Here is an 18,141-nt window from a genome sequence, read left to right as displayed (position 1 = left end):
AGACAGCTTTACCAATTGCAACGTCTATTCTAATGGTAACATGTATTATCTAGTGTATATGTATTACATCAGGGGAGGCTGCAGCGCTAGTGACATAGACAGCTTCCCCCAGTGGAAAGTCTATTCTAATGGTAACTTGTATTATATAGACATCAAGGGAGGATGCAGCACTAGTGACACAGACAGATTCACCCAGTGTAATGTCTATTGTAATGGCAACATGTATTAAATGGACATTAGAGGAGGCTGCAGCACTAGTGACACAGGCAGCTCCCCCAGTGTAATGTCTATTCTAATGGTAACATGTATTATATAGACATCAGGGAAAGCTGCTGCACTAGTGACACAGACAGCTTCCCCCAGTGTAATGTCTATTCTAATGGTAACATGTATTATATAGACATCAGGGGAGGCTGCAGCACTAGTGACACAGACAGCTCCCCCCAGTGTAATGTCTATTCTAATGGTAACATGTATTATATAGACATCAGGGAAGGCTGCTGCACTAGTGACACAGACAGCTTCCCCCAGTGTAATGTCTATTCTAATGGTAACATGTATTATATAGACATCAGGGGAGGCTGCAGCACTAGTGACACAGACAGCTTCCCCCAGTGTAATGTCTATTCTAATGGTAACATGTATTATATAGACATCAGGGGAGGCTGCAGCACTAGTGACACAGACAGCTCCCCCCAGTGTAATGTCTATTCTAATGGTAACATGTATTATATGGACATCAGGAGAGGCTCAGCATTGCTAGTGCTGCATCTAGCAGAGCTAGCCATGTTGAGACAAGAGCTTAAGCAGCCCTGCAGTTTCCTATCATCCCTCACTGCTGCCATTCAATTTAAAAAAAAATAAAAATAAATAATAATAATAGATAGATAGAAGAGTTTTGCGTACTCGCGCCCCTCCTATATTGCTGTCAGTGATGTATGGACACACACTCTCTCTCTCAGACACAGTGACTCTTATTACACATGTGAAGGTCTCGGGCTCGGTGAGATCCTGTTAGGATTTTCCTAATACTTTCAGTTCGTCCTTGGTGCAAAATATTCATCACAAAACTAATGAAAGGCACAAGGCTGGCGGTCTGCTCTCAGCCCCAATATAGGAGCCCTCCTTCTCTTCTGTTATTATTCAGCTGTCTCTTTGTCTCCTTCCTGTAGCCATTGTTATGGCTGCTTCTAATGCTCCCGGGGTCACTCGGCTTTCCCAGTGTCCTGAATAGAAAGTCACCCATGTCTGCAGTCATAATATCATAATAAGGTGGTGACATCCGCTTCTGTTCTATCAGGCATAATACCCTGTAATAAGCTATATCAGACATATCATACATTATACGGACGGACGTGTACCGGTGTGACCGCCATGTAGTACTACATATCGCCTGCAGGGGAAATCATTTCCTGACAGCAATTGGCGGCAATTTGTAAGGAAATATTTGATAGAAAGAGACAAGATGGTGTCGGCTCCTCTGTGCAATAAAATTTCTCTGACCTCCTGTATTTCTGGATGAGAGAATGTAGGAGCCCTGGATACAGGCGAGACATAATACCTGCAGCTACCGAGCAACATGGGGGAGGTGTAATCCACCAGCGGGGCGGCCGCCAGGAATGTAAAACATATGGAATCTAGGCTAGATAAGTCCTACATGGGACCGGTCATATCTATATCCTGTGTGGTGTATATCTATATATACAGGACTGGTTATATCTATATCCTGTGTGGTGTATATCTATATATACAGGACCGGTCATATCTATATCCTGTGTAGTGTATATCTATATATACAGGACTGGTTATATCTATAGCCTGTGTGGTGTATATAAATCTATGTATATATACATGTGTGGTGTATATAAATCTATGTATATATACAGGACTGGTCATATCTATATCCTGTGTGGTGTATGTCTATATATACAGGACCGGTTATATCTCTATCCTATATTGTGTATATCATTATATACAGGACCGGTCATATCTATATTCTGTGTAGTGGATATACATAGATAGATATAATATATATATATATATATATATATATATATATATATACACAGGACCGGTCATATCTATATTCTATGTGGCGCATGTATACACGGACTCGTCAAATCTATATCCTGTGTGGTGTATATCTATATACAAAGGACTGGTCATATCTATATCCTGTATTGTTGTGTATACCAATATATACAGGACCGTTCATATCTATATTCTGTGTAGTGGCTATATATATATATATATATATATATATATATATATATATATATATATATATACATAAATATACACAGGACTGGGCCACAGCCCAATAACCGTTTAGCAAGGGCTGCAGGGACATCGTTACCGACGTCCTTGCAGCCCTTGCTAGACACAATACTTTACCTAAACATGTTGCAGGGCTTCTCCTGTGCTCCTCCTTCCTCCTCCCGATCCCTGGCGCAGCAGCAGTTTCCGTGCGGCCTGTCTTAGCAGACAGACCGCTCAGCCAATCACTGGCCGCGGCGGTCCTGCCCAGTGATTGGCTGAGTGGTCTGTCAGCTAAGACAGGCCGCACAGAAACTGCTGCTGCGCCAGGGATCGGGAAGAAGGAGGAGCACAGGAGAAGACCTGCAACATGTGTAGCTAATGTATGGTGCTTGTGAAATCATCGGTCGCCCGCCGCGCATCGCTATTCCACGTAGCGATGCGCGGTGGGTGATACGAACATCGGCTGATCGTTGTCTCTATTTCACGGAGCGATAATTGCCTGATTCGGCCGATAATCGCTCCGTGGAATAGGCCCCTTAGGTAATATGATCTGGAGATCTGTATTCATGTTGGAAGTATATGGGATTTGTATTTAAAGAATCCTCTCTAGGATTGGAATCTCGTCTGTGATCTGTATTTAGAGGGTCTAGTCTGGAGTCTTTTTTTAAACATATACCTGACTGTCACTTTAAGACAGAACATTGGCTTGATCCTGATAGTCTAAGCAATTCCCGCTTTGCTTAAAATCTCATCTGGATGTGTCACATGTGCGAAGGCCAAGAAAATGATTTGGTTTCTTTAAAACCCTTTATCTGAATGACCTGTACACAGATGCCAGCTGCGGAGACTGTCAGCTGCTGCCAGGCAGAAAGGAAGGGGTCAATGAGCTGACCTCTAGGCACCCCACTCATGATGTGTTACTCTAACCTGCAGCTGGACTATGAGGGATATGGAGCGGCCTTATCAGAGTATTATTCATCCAGATCAGGCCCGGACAGGAGATAGCGCCCTCATTTCCCCAGAGTAACCAGAGAGAGAACCGGATGATCATGTAAGACAAAGAGAAGCAACCACATAACAATATACATATACATGGAAGGCAGTGTTATAGTAGTTATATTCTTGTATGTAGGGAGCAGTATTATAGTAGTTATATTCTTGTATATAGTATTCTTGTATATAGGAGCAGTACTATAGTAGTTATATTCTTGTATATAGGAGCAGTATTATAGTAGTTATATTCTTGTATGTAGGGAGCAGTATTATAGTAGTTATATTCCTGTATATAGGAGCAGTATTAAAGTAGTTATATTCTTGTATATAAGAGCAGTATTATAGTAGTTATATTCTTGTATATAGGGGGCAGTATTATAGTAGTTATATTCTTGTATATAGGAGCAGTATTATAGTAGTTATATTCTTGTATATAGGGGGCAGTATTATAGTAGTTATATTCTTGTATATAGGAGCAGTATTATAGTAGTTATATTCCTGTATATAGGAGCAGTATTATAGTAGTTATATTCTTGTATATAGGGAACAGTATTATAGTAGTTATATTCTTGTATATAGGGGGCAGTATTATAGTAGTTATATCCTTGTATATAGGAGCAGCATTATAGTAGTTATATTCTTGTATATAGGAGCAGTATTATAGTAGCAGCAATGGTAAGTGTAATACCATATCCATACTTGTGTCGTTTGGGGGCAGCCTTCCCCGCCGGTGGTGCTGGCCGGGTTTTGGTGGGGCTTTTTGGGTCTGGTCCTGTGACATTGGGGTTGCAGGGCCGTTCCATGGCCTCCCTTCCCTGCGTGTGCACGCTTTGCGGGGTTGGCGGTCGCTGACCGACACGGTGTGGAGTTAGCGTAGGGACCCGTGTGGACCAGAGGACCTGCGCGGTGGTACACGGGGCAATATGGCTTGATCAATTCATATACAGACACTCTGGTGTTGATTTTTAATATAGGCCTAGCGGCATTAGTATCAGCCATAGATGGGATGTGCAGCGGTTCCATTCTCTCCAGTTCGTATTATAGTAGTTATATTCTTGTATATGGGAGCAGTATTATAGTAGTTATATTCTTGTATATACGAGCAGTATTATAGTAGTTATATTCCTGTATATAGGAGCAGTATTATAGTAGTTATATTCTTGTATATAGGGAACAGTATTATAGTAGTTATATTCTTGTATATAGGAGCAGTATTATAGTAGTTATTCATGTATATAGGGGCAGTATTATAGTAGTTATATTCCTGTATATAGGAGCAGTGTTATAGTAGTTATATTCTTGTATATAGGGGGCAGTATTATAGTAGTTATATTCTTGTATATATGAGCAGTATTATAGTAGTTATATTCCTGTATATAGGAGCAGTATTATAGTAGTTATATTCTTGTATATAGGGAACAGTATTATAGTAGTTATATTCTTGTATATAGGAGCAGTATTATAGTAGTTATTCATGTATATAGGGGCAGTATTATAGTAGTTATATTCTTGTATATAGGAACACTATTATAGTAGTTATATTCTTGTATATAGGAGGCAGTATTATAAAAATATATATATTGCATAATAACTAATTTATAGAACATCATTGATGTTAGGACGCATCCATTAAACTGGCTTGTTGTCAAGCATTACCTGTGAGTGAAATTCATCATATCAGTATTCTTTCATGATTTACTGTACGGCACCTGGCTAGAATTATCTGCATAATACTGTGAGATGATAATGGAACTGAGAAAGCGTCTACAGGTCTAAGATTTAACAGAAGGATAGTAAATGTTTCAATCAATGCTTTACGGGAGTGCTGTGTCATGAGAATTTACATTACAGTGTCAGTAGAGAAGCGATGGCAGAGGAAGGAATTTACTATAAAACAGTGATTATTGGTAAAGTGTCCTTCAGGCAAGTGATGTGGTCCGGCCATGGGCAGAGAAGAGAGAGCGTTTAGACTCCATATTGATTACCGAAATTGTTAAAATTGTTCATTCATGACCTGGGGATAAGGAATACCAGCTCATTCTGCCGTAAATAACCAAGGAATTGGACAGAGAGAGGAACATTACGAGAAACAATGCAAATCAATGCAAAGTAGACAGAGGAAATGCATAGAGTTACCATTAGGCTAAAAAATAATGGACAAAAGGGGGGATTCAGCCAACACAATGGTCCCTTGATGGGCTGGACACAGTGATAAGGCCAAGTCCCAAGAGGACTTCTCAACTTCAGGAGAAGAACTCATTATGGTGCAGACCTATCACAGTCTACAATGCAGGCAGGTGACTTAGGGCCCTATTCCACAGGACGATTATCGTTCGCATAATCGTTAACGATAAACGATCTCAAACTACCGCTGTTGCGAACAACCTGAAATCGTTCACCCATTTACATGGAACGATAATCGTTACTTATGATTGTTCTTGCGGTCGTCTTGTCGTCGCTATTGCGATCGTCACTACTGCAAACGACCGGAGGACGTCTTATTCCATGCGAATGATTTGCAAACGAGCAACGATAAAAATAGGTCCAGGTCTTATTAAGCCATCAACGATTTCTCGTTCGTCGTTTAATCGCTATTCAACCGAACGATTAGCGTTTGTTCCGAACGATTTAACGATTATCTGAACGATAATCGTTCCCGCGGAATAGGGCCCTTAGGGTACTATTACATGAAGTGATTTTTCAACAATAAACAATCTCAAACTACCGCTATTGCGAACGACCTGAAATCGTCCACCCAATTACATGGAACAATGAACGTTACTTATAATTGTTCTTGCGGTTGTCTTGTCGTCGCTATTGCGTTCATTGCTACTGCGAATGACCGAACGATAAAAATTTGCGAACGATCAACGATAAAAATAGGTCTAAACTTTATCAAACAACCAAGGATTTCTCGTTGGTCGTTTAATCGTTGTCTGCTATTACACTAAATGATTAACGTTCAAATCCGAACGATTTAACGATTTTTTGAACAATAATCGTCCTGTGTAATAGAGCCCTTAAAGGGGCTGTCTCAAGGAAGTAAACAATTTCAGATTGAGTCAGATGTGGCTTCTGATATCTCCAGCAAAAATCTAAGAAGGACACCGACAACCAGACTCCTACAATGACCTTGTAGTGTATATTTATGGCCAAATGATTTGCCCTCTAAGTCTATGGTTGGCCAAAACAAGTCTACATAATGTCTTATAGATGGGGATCCCAAGTAGTTGACCTCCGGCTAAGTTCAAATGCTGTATGAGGTGGGTTTGACAAGCCAAACCAATTAAAGGGAACCTGTCACTACTGGTGACCTGTTATAGTAAATCCATGTGTTCTCCATCATCACCTATTCCTATAGCTCTGTGATGTGCCGTTATTCTTACTAGAAATGTGCGACTCAATAGCCAACTGGGTCCAGCACTGTAAGCTCTGATTGAACAGTGTCAGAGATTGTAAGGACACGCCCCCAGTTGGTAACGCCCAGTTGGCTATTGAGCCATACATATATAGTAAGAATAATAGATGAACGGCACATCACAGAGCTATGAGAATAGGTGATCCAGACTGGTTATTACTTTGACATTGCATATGTTTGTTAAAACAGATGTCCTCTTTAAGTGGATAGGTGGATGTCCCATATAGAAGACCTGACACCACTCTTGCCATGTCTATTTCAATATTTTCTTTCTCTATCTTGGCAAACGGGCGTGTCCCTACGTATTCTAGTCAGTATCTGTGTAATCGTGTGGTCCCCATAGTAAATTAATGTACAGTGCACGTAATTTGTACGGTTTAAACTTTTTTTTTAAACAGAACCACTGTACAGACAACCTTATAGATAACCCTATTGTGGTGAAAAAAGAAAAGCAACTTGTGCATACTCAAAAACTGTATATGGGAGCATCTGCCTGTATTCTAGGATTGAGAACCCCTGGTTTGGAGATCCAGGATCCACTTATCTTACCTGACTAAGGGTGGTATTACACGGAACGATTATCGTTCGAAAAATCCTTAAATCCTTCGGATTTCAGCGATAATCGTTTAGTGTAATAGCGATCAACAAGAAAAACGTGAATTTGGAGCTATTTTTATCGTTGATCTTTCGCAAATTGTTTGCATGTAATAGGACATCGTTCGGTCATTCGCAGTAGCAGCAAACGCAGAGGCGACGACAGGGCGAAATCAATAACGGTCATTAGTAACGATCATCGTTCCGTGTAATTAGGTGAATGGTTTCAAGTCGTTTACCATATTGAGTTCGTCTATCGTTAACTGTTGATCATCAAAAAATCGCTTTGTGTGATAGTACCTTAATTCTGTTGTGCTGACACACACATACTACACTCTCATACTGACCCTATATCTGATAATCTAAAGATTGGCATGGGACACCCAAAATCCCTGATGAACCCTTCCCACGTAATAGAGTGGAAACACGTCGGACTTCTGGGTATTTACCTTTTATCCTGTTGTAAATTGTACTAGGACACGACACAGCCTCCAGTGCTGAAAGGCCACATAGCTTTTAAACAACTTTCTCAACCACTTGTGTATGTGCACAGCGTATTTCTTCACCTATGTATGTCAACGACATACATGTTCTAGGACTGTGGGCACTGATTGGACAGAATTAGTATGCAGGGACACGCCTCTGATAACATCCTAATGTCAATTTATTCCTAAAGTTTAGCAGGAACGGCACAATGCGGAAGTATAGCAACGTAGAACTTAATGTTCTCCAATGTGATGCTAGTTGGACAGCAACATATTATTATTATTATTATACATGTGTGATCCATATGGCGATAATCTAGCTCAAACCTGTTTGTACTTTCTGGGTGCTCAGTCAAGTCCGGTAGTAAATGAGTGGAATGCGGCTCCGATCTATAAAAGTTCTTATTATAAACATTTTAACACACGAGGAAGTTAATGTGTTTCATGCTCTCGAAATTTTTCATCTTTGCTGTGGTAGAAGGAGTCCTAGGTCTAAGAGCCCCTCTATGGCTATCCCAATCCTATAAACCAAAAGCTTCGGTTGTCGTCAGCCATTATCGACGATGACATCAATGCATCTAAATGGGTTGGGTCCTGGTGGATGAAGCAAAGCTGTTTCTATAGATTCTGGATAGAGCTTTCCTTGTGCAAAGGGCATCATCAAAATCAATATCCCTTATCCATGAGCCTCCAGTTTCGCGGAAGTATAGACCTTATCTAAGAATATATTATTCAGGAGAGTCTGATGACAAATGGCCAGCAGCTTATCAAATGTCAAAGGCTTATTTGATTTTTAGCGTAGGACCCTATTACAGCTCCGTACGAGCTCCAAGCCCTACAGTGCCCAACGTGTATGACGTATTCCATTGGATACCATATTACTGAGCTATTCTCCCCTAGAACCATTGTGTTCAGGCTAGGATATCTCTGTTATACTGTGCCATATGGAGGCACCCCATGGTGATATATCATGTGCGCCATAAGGAGAAACATGCAGTGGCACATGGAGTGTGCCGTTGGGGCTGCCGTAAGACTTAATGTCATGTGCATGAGCTCTAAAAGATAATTTTATTTAGACGTGACATTCTCCTCTTATATTGGTATTAATGTTTTAGAAGATATTATAACTAGATTCTCGGAAAAACAAAAAAACATTTTATTACTTTTCAGTTTTCACCTTCCTTTCTCCAGTTCTCTCTTAAAGGAGTTATCAAAGATTAGAAAAAGCACAGCTACTTTCTTGCCAAAACAGCACCACCCCCCGTCCTCAGGTTGTGTGTGGTATTACAATTCAGTTCCATTCACTTCCATGAAAATGAGATGCAAAACCACATACCTAAACTGAGGACAGGAGAGGAGCTGTTTTTAAAAGAAAGTGGCAATGTTTTTCTAAGCCTGGACAACCCCTTGAAAGTGTCACTTTCGTTATAACTTTCAAAATCTAAATCAACAGTAGATGTGATATAAAGCAAGTTTGCAGTTTACATTCATTATTTGTGTTGTTGTAATCAAGTCAGATTTTCTGACTTGTGCTGGTTGAAAAAAAAATGACTAAACACTGGAATTCCGGCCAGCACAGAGAGTTACGGCTCAATGAGCGCTCAGATAGCCAGGGAAACATAGGACCTGTTTTCTGACTGTTTCCTGTTTTTTTTAGTTAGAAAACAGGAAGTGCCGTGTTCTCCATGATAACTAAAAAAAAAATGGATGTAAATTGCAAACTTGCTTTATATACCAGAAATCTAGGTCCAGTCTCCTGAAAGCAGCTATATAACAGCTATACTTACCTGAATCCAGGTCCAGTCTCCTGAAAGCAGCTATATAACAGCTATACTTACCTGTATCTAGGTCCAGTCTCCTGAAGGCAGCTATATAACAGCTATACTTACCTGTATCAAGGTCCAGTCTCCTGAAGGCAGCTATATAACAGCTATACTTACGTGTATCCAGGTCCAGTCTCCTCAAGGCTGCTATATAACAGCAATATTTTACCAGAAATCCAGGTCCGGTCTCCTGAAAGCGGCTCTATAACAGCTATACTTATCTGTATCCAGTTTCAGTCTCCTGAAGGCGGCTATATAACAGCTATCCTTGCCAGAAATCCAGGTCCAGTCTCCTGAAGGCAGTATATAACAGCTATACTTACCTGTATCCAGGTCCAGTCTCCTAAAGGGAGATTTTCTGACTTGTGCTGGTTGAAAAAAAAAATGACTAAACACTGGAATTCCGGCCAGTACAGAGAGTTACGGCTCAATGAGCGCTCAGATAGCCAGGGAAACATAGGACCTGTTTTCTGGCTGTTTCCTGTTTTTTTGAGTTAGAAAACAGGAAGTGCCGTGTTCTCCATGATAACTAAACAAAAAAATGGATGTAAATTGCAAACTTGCTTTATATACCAGAAATCTAGGTCCAGTCTCCTGAAAGCAGCTATATAACAGCTATACTTACCTGAATCCAGGTCCAGTCTCCTGAAAGCAGCTATATAACAGCTATACTTACCTGTATCTAGGTCCAGTCTCCTGAAGGCAGCTATATAACAGCTATACTTACCTGTATCAAGGTCCAGTCTCCTGAAGGCAGCTATATAACAGCTATACTTACGTGTATCCAGGTCCAGTCTCCTCAAGGCTGCTATATAACAGCAATATTTTACCAGAAATCCAGGTCCGGTCTCCTGAAAGCGGCTCTATAACAGCTATACTTATCTGTATCCAGGTTCAGTCTCCTGAAGGCGGCTATATAACAGCTATCCTTGCCAGAAATCCAGGTCCAGTCTCCTGAAGGCAGTATATAACAGCTATACTTACCTGTATCCAGGTCCAGTCTCCTAAAGGGAGATTTTCTGACTTGTGCTGGTTGAAAAAAAATGACTAAACACTGGAATTCCGGCCAGTACAGAGAGTTACGGCTCAATGAGCGCTCAGATAGCCAGGGAAACATAGGACCTGTTTTCTGACTGTTTCCTGTTTTTTTGAGTTAGAAAACAGGAAGTGCCGTGTTCTCCATGATAACTAAAAAAAAAAAAAATGGATGTAAATTGCAAACTTGCTTTATATCACATCTATTGATGATTTAGATTTTGAGAGTTATAGCGACAGATACCCTTTAAGTAATGTATTATTTAGTTGGGGGCAAAAGGGACAGCTAAAGAGACATTTAATTCCCCAAAAAATATTTTCCTCCAATTTTGTTCGTTCAACCTCTTTAGGGGGCGATGAGTAACAATTACCGTGTTCTCAAAAAAGGGAAGAGACTCAAATTCTTAGTGGAATGGGTAAATAGTATATACTGACAAACAAACAAAGGTCAGCTTAGTCCTGATGCATTCTAGGACATACCTCTGTATACCCCTTTAAGGAGGCACTATTGCAAAATTTTTTTCTTAAAGAAATTAACAGGGCTTGTGATCGCAAGCAGTTTTGCAATATACCTGCTTTTTTTTTTTATTCAACATTATACATATGGCCACTAGGAGTCTCCATTCACTGCCCATGTATTCAGCTGCTGTGCATCCACATTCAGTAGCAGAGAATCCTTGGGGTACTCGCATTGTATGGTCAACTCTCCTTTCACACAGCACCACAACCTCTATAACCATACAGTGATATTATACTGACTGATTTGTTGTATAACAAAGAGCATAGTCTCCTGGTAAGCTGCAGAACTGATAATATAATTAGTAAGAGGTCAGGGCCGTATTTACCACCAGGCACCCGTGGTCCGGTGCCTAGGGCAGCACCTTGCAGGGGGGCCGCACCAGGGAGCAGGGGAAAGAAAACAACTATTTTTTGTTTTTATTTTTTGTATTCTCCCACCTCCTGTTCACAATTGTCAGTAAATCTGGGGTCTTTGGGGGGGAGGGGGGGGGGGGGTATGGAAGAGTGGGCACATGCATGATTACAGAGTAGAGTGAGGGAGACTGGTATAGGAGTGTTATCCAGTCACATTACAGGCGATTTTAAGAAACTTTGTAATTGGGTTTATTAGCCGAAAAATGCATTTTTATCATGAATAAACAGTTTGAAGCTCTCCCCCCCCGTCTTCATGGTTCTCTATGGAGAGGGAAGGGGTGGAGGGAGATGAGGCACCAAAACAGGACAACAAAAAGTTAATTTAGAGCTACATCACAGGGCTACCTCCTCTGAAGTCAGCACTGACCTCTCTGACCGGCTTTCATGCAACTCCCATTGTGAAATCCTTTGTTCTCTGCTCTCTGCTGGTGACTAATCTCCCTCCCTCCTCCCCCCTCCATAGGTTACACAGGGCGACTGATGTAAAAGAGTTGAGATTTCCTGATAATGAGCAGTGAATGAGAGAGAGGAGGAGGGGGGGACCTGGGGAAAGGCTTTTTGAATGCAGATAATGGCAGATTTGCCTGATAAACTCAATAACAAAGTTTCTTAAAATCGCCTGGACTATTGATTTCTGCAAAAAAAAAAAAAAAAAAAAGCGAAACGACAGTCACACTTCAACATAGAAAAAAAAAGCAAGAATATTGTGAAACTCTTTGTGATTACAACCCGTGTTGATTTCTTAAAAAATAAAAAATAAAAAAAAATAATGGTAAGAACCCTTTAAAAGTTAAGCCATGGTATTATTAAGAGCATTGCTTTGCCCGATGATGTTATGCCGTGTGAAGACGCTCCTATAACCCATTTTATCCCTACGCTTCAGCTGTACATCTACTTTACAGTATTGTCTCTCCTATTATTTCCTGCTGGAAAGAATCTCTACATTCGCCTCTTGAAAAGCACCTGAAAGAGATGCAACCTTTTCACGGCGTACGTCGGGGATGTAGCGCTTCTGGGCTTTTAAAAGGCCTTCGAAGGGGCTCTTATCTATAATGAAGGAGTTCGGTAATGCATGCTAAGCAATGTCGAGTACGGCATATAGGACGTGTACATGTGCTCGTATTGGCGGGTGGGGGGGGGGGAGGGTTGCTAACTGCTATAAACTGGATAAGGCCGTAATTGAGAAATACATTCCATTTCGGGGTCACGTCTATACGTGAACCCCGGGAAAGTCGAAACGTTATTCATTATTACCATTTGTGAAATGATGGAGAAATCCATTCATGACTACGGCATCGATCCCAGCTTAAAGTGGTAGAGAATTACCTATGGATTATGTGGAATTGCTTTTACTGCAAAGTTTCCTGATGCTACTGGAATGGTGAATCTCTTAAAGGGGTATTCCCATCTCAATTTTTTATCCATAGAGATAGATGGGGGTACAATCACGGGGTCCCTATTGATCCTGAGAACAGGGACACAATTGTCCCGGCAGTAAATGGAGCACTTACTGTGCCTGCAAGGCCATCCCACCTGCTCTCCAATCAAGCCATACGGGCCCACCAAAACTTTCCGAGATTGGCACTTGGAAACGTTTGTCAGCCGCATAGGGAGCGAATAGAGTGCAGGTAGTGGTGGTCCAGCACTCCATTCATTGTGTCCCTATTCTTAGTGGGAGGTGGTCATACCCCTATAAGCAATCCATACACTTTCAAGAACTGTCAGATGAACATACATTCAGTCATAAGGTATCTATTCTATATACCTTACCATACACATGAATGCATACAGAAAGCAGGAGAAGTTTTCTATGGGGATTTGCTCCTACTCTGGACAGTTCCTGACATGGACAGAGGTGGCAGCAGAGAGCACTGTGTCTTTTTGACACCAGTTGATTTTAAAGGGGTTATCCAGCACTACAAAAACATGGCCACTTTCTTTCAGAGACAACACGACTCTTGTCTCCAGTTCATGTGCAGTTTGCAATTAAGCTCCATTCACTTCAATGGAACTGAGCAACAAAACCCCACCCAATCTGGAGACAAGAGTCGGGCTGTCTCTGGAAGAAAGTGGCCATGTTTTTGTAGCGCTGGATAACCCCTTTAAAACATTTTTTTCCTGCCGGAGTACCCCTTTAATTCATCCATCAAGCAATGACTGGTTGCTATGGACACTGGTTGCAGTACATCCCTAGCAACCAGACTGCCAAACATAACTCAGCTGTCCAGTTTAAAGCCTGCCTGATGCTGAAGACGGTAGTGATCACCATGATGACCCTATTACACAGGCCGATGTTTAGGAGCAAGCGAGCGCTGACCTCGCCTCGTTCCTTACTCTCTGTCGGTGCTATTGCACACACCAACAGCGATCGGGGGAGCCCATAGGATCAGCTGACATAGTGCATGTTGGCTGATTGTTGCCTTTTCACAGGAGCTATTACAGCGAGTGATGCTGGGTTTACACGGAGCGATAATTCACCCGATTGTACGATTAACGATTTTGAAATAACGATTTTTTTTATAAACGATATATCCTACGGAAAAATCGTTTTGCGATCGTTTAAGCCTATCTCGCACATAGGTTAAATCGGTGAATGACTGTTTACACGGAATTTTTTACGAACAACGATTTAAGAAGATGTTGTAAGATCAAAATGAACGATTTCTCGCTTGTCGACTGATCGTTCGCTGCGTTTACACGTACGATTAATGTTCGAATTCGATCGTTATCGTGCAAGTTCGCACAATAATCGTTCCATATAAACGCAGCATTATTATCATTCGTAACGGCCAATAAACGGCCAAATATGGACGATAATCACTTGGTGTAATAGGGCCTCTACCGTAGAGGAAACCTTAGACAAATACATGAAGACACTTTGGTTTACTAACACGTAAATCATTTTTATTACCCCAGATACCGACAGTCCATCCAGGCGTCGTCCAGGTCAGGTTGCAACACATTCGGGAAGTGTCTTTCGACATTTTCAGGTTGTTAATGTAAGAGGGTTGTTATGACACCAAATGACGTCTGAGTAACTTCAGGTGGGAAACTCTACGTAAAGCGAGAACAGTAAATCCTCCAGGTGAAATGGTGACCATGAGGATCTAGGACTAAAGGGATGAGGTTGACTTTCATATCATCTTGTGGGGACGTGGGGCCCCAGGCCTGCTGAGAGGAGAGAAGTCTGTTCAAATACAATACGGAGGGGGTCCGGGATTCCTTGAGATAAAAGATCTAGGAGAGGAACATTCTTCAATGTCTACAAATAAAAGAAAAAGCAAACATGCTATAAAACTAACAACCAGAAATGCCTAGAGGAGTGCTGGAGATCTCAGGAACTTGTGACCCCTCGTCTTACTCCATTCTGTACCTACTGACAGCCATGTAGTGATGGGTATACAGTAACGTGTACATTGGATGGACATCTCAATCAGGGCGGCTCCAGGTTTTTGCGGGCCCTTGGGCGACAGAGACTTAGCGGGCCCCTCATCCATCCACTATGCACCCATCATCCACACACTACGCACTGAAATTACTTGAAATACCACTAACATACACAAACACACTGACACTGACTGACAGACACTGAAGCACTGACTGACTGACACTGACACACAGCACTTACAGCTCAGTCTTCTCCCTCTTCCTCTCTGTCGGGCTTCTCTTCATACTGTAAGGTTGAAGACCTTCAGGTCTTGTGATCAGGTCCTTCACCCTTTTCTCTCTCTGTGCAGGTCCTGCTCTGTCTCCTGTCTCTTCTGAACATTAGAGCACTGTGCCCCTCTCCTTCTCTGGGCCCCTAGAGGCGCTGTGGGCCCTGGCACTTGCCCAGGTAAGCCCTGTGCTGACGCTGGCCCTGATCTCAATTATTACTAATACAACCGGAAATGGTGGAACCAACTGTCTGTAGGAAGTGGTACTGACCCCAACGTATCATAATAGCTGGGGGGGGGGGCACTTTGAGGTTTTTGGTCCTTGACTATGGCCTCATTCATACGTCCGTAGCGCAGCGAATGTGCATTAGTAGTGCTTCACAGAAAACATCATAGAAGATAGCAATCCATGGCGCCAAATCAGGTCTGTACTGGTACACGTGTTTTTTTTTTGTTTGTTTGTTTGTTTTTCACAGCACGGATGGTGGCCCTGCATGGCTGTGTGAACGAGGCCATTAAAGGAGAAGTCCGGTGAAAATGTTTATTAAAGTATTGTATTGCCCTCCAAAAGTTATACAAATCTCCAATATACACTTATTACGGGAAATGGTTATAAAGTGCTTTTCCCCCTGCACTTACTACTGCATCAAGGCTTCACTTCCTGGATAACATGGTGATGTCACTTCCTGGATAACATGGTGATGTCACTTCCTGGATAACATGGTGATTTCACTTCCTGGATAACATGGTGATGTCACGCCCCGACTCCCAGAGCTGTGCGGGCTGTGGCTGCTGGAGAGGATGATGGCAGAGGGATGCTCAGTGTCCCTCAGTGTCCCCCTGCCTTCATCCTCTCCAGCAGCCACAGCCGCACAGCTCTGGGAGTCGGGTAGTGACATCACCATGTTATCCAGGAAGTGACATCACCATGTTATCCAGGAAGTGACATCACCATGTTATCCAGGAAGTGACATTACCATGTTATCCAGGAAGTGACATCACCATGTTATCCAGGAAGTGACATCACCATGTTATCCAGGAAGTGACATCACGATGTTATCCAGGAAGTGACATCACCATGTTATCCAGGAAGTGACATTACCATGTTATCCAGGAAGTGACATCACCATGTTATCCAGGAAGTGACATCACCAAGTTATCCAGGAAGTGACATCACCATGTTATCCAGGAAGTGACATCCCCATTTTATCCAGGGAGTGAAGCCTTGATGCAGTAGTAAGTGCAGGGAAAAAGGCACTTTATAAGCATTTCCCATAGTAAGTGTATATTGGGGATTTGTATAACTTTTGGGGGGCAATAGAATACTTTTTCGCCTGACTTCTCCTTTAAAATCTATTAGCACGGTTGTGTGAATAGGGCCTTAAATGTTGACTTTGAGATGCATTCAGTCTGTATGTTTTTTCCCCCTCTCTTCTGGATCAACAATGTAGAATTATAGGATGAACTTTTTTTTTTTTTACCCTTTTACCTGCTCTTTGTGGTTGGGGTTTAGAAAACCTGACCCATATGTATAACACAATCCTGGACATTTGCAGCATAGAAACTGAATGCAAAATATCCCCCACCCCCACTCCGCAACCCTAAGGTCACACACTGCAGATTCGTATTGATTCTACATGAGAGACCTGTGTGATAATTCACTGTACATAATTGTGCATTGGAATCTATAAACTGCGTTCATGTGTAGAAGAATAAGACTGTGCGGAATTCTGGAATTTTTACTGCAAAGGGTATGCAACTCCATAAGCAAGAACATTGTCTCGCTAGTGTCACCTATAGGAAGCTACCCTATAAGTCATTATCGACCCATACAAGGATCTCATGGGAAACATGCATATTAAAGGGGTTATCCAGGCTTACAAAACATGGCCGCTTCTAGAAACAGCACCATCCCTGTCCTCAGGTTGTGTGTGTTATTGCAGTTTATCTCCATTCACTTCAATTGAACTGCGCAGCAATAACGCAGCTAACTTGATGACAAGAGTGATGCTGTTTCTAGAAGAAAGCGGCCATGTTTTGTAAGCCTTCATAACCCCTTTAATAGTGTAGTGTATAGAACATTAAGCTGCCATACACTATCTGGATCTACTCAATGGGAACAAGTACCTAGCAGCAATGCATAAGGTTTAATCCAGAAGGAATGAACAATGTAACACATTCTTCATTCCTGTTATTCTGGCTAACATAGCTGCTTTCTTCTAAAAACAGCACCACCAATGATAGTGATAGTACAGCTACTGAGCTGTAATACCACACCCAAACTGAAAACAAAATCCTTTTCTTTCAAATCAACTGGTGTCAGAAAGTTATATAGATTTGTAATTTACTTCTATTGAAAAATCTCCAGCATTCCAGTACTTATCAGCTGCTGTATGTCCTGCAGGAAGTGGTGTATTCTTTCCAGTCTGACACAGTGCTGTCTGCTGCCTCCTCTGTCCAAGATCCTTCTCTGGACAGTTCCTGACATGGACTGAGGTGGCAGCAGAGAGCACACTGTGTCACACTGGAAAGAATTCACCACTTCCTGCAGGACATACAGCAGCTGATAGGTACCGGAATACTGGAATTTTTTTAATTTGAATTAATTTTTTGAATTTTACATAGAAATTGACGAATTTTAAATAGAAGTAATTAAAAAAATCAACATAACTTTCTAAAACCAGTTTCCCTATAAGATTTTCCCTGTACTTGCACGGCTGCCAGCAATTTTTTCTTTCTTTCCATAGGTTCTGTGAATTTCTTCAAAAACGAACCAATGTAGTCATAAAAGGTAAATTGCGTTCCTCCTGTAATTTTACCGCTGATCGCCGCCGGCACAATGTCAGCGCGGAGCCTTTACCTTTACAATAAAATCTGCAAGGTTAACAGGATGCAACCCAATATCAAGGCATTCATATTCCAGCAGATTCAGTCCGTGATTTATA

The 18,141-nt window shown here is 41.7% G+C and overlaps 1 protein-coding gene across 4 annotated transcripts in view; it reads left to right on the top strand.

Moving 5' to 3' along the window:
* Window positions 1-18,141, top strand: part of FAT3 (FAT atypical cadherin 3) — a 485,754-nt gene that overhangs the window by 46,353 nt on the left and 421,260 nt on the right. The gene's annotated exons all lie outside the window — the stretch shown is intronic.

This window comes from Dendropsophus ebraccatus, chromosome 5 (genome assembly GCF_027789765.1).
Source record: "Dendropsophus ebraccatus isolate aDenEbr1 chromosome 5, aDenEbr1.pat, whole genome shotgun sequence".
Lineage (NCBI taxonomy): Eukaryota > Metazoa > Chordata > Amphibia > Anura > Hylidae > Dendropsophus > Dendropsophus ebraccatus.
This window is presented reverse-complemented; position numbering and strand designations above follow the sequence as displayed.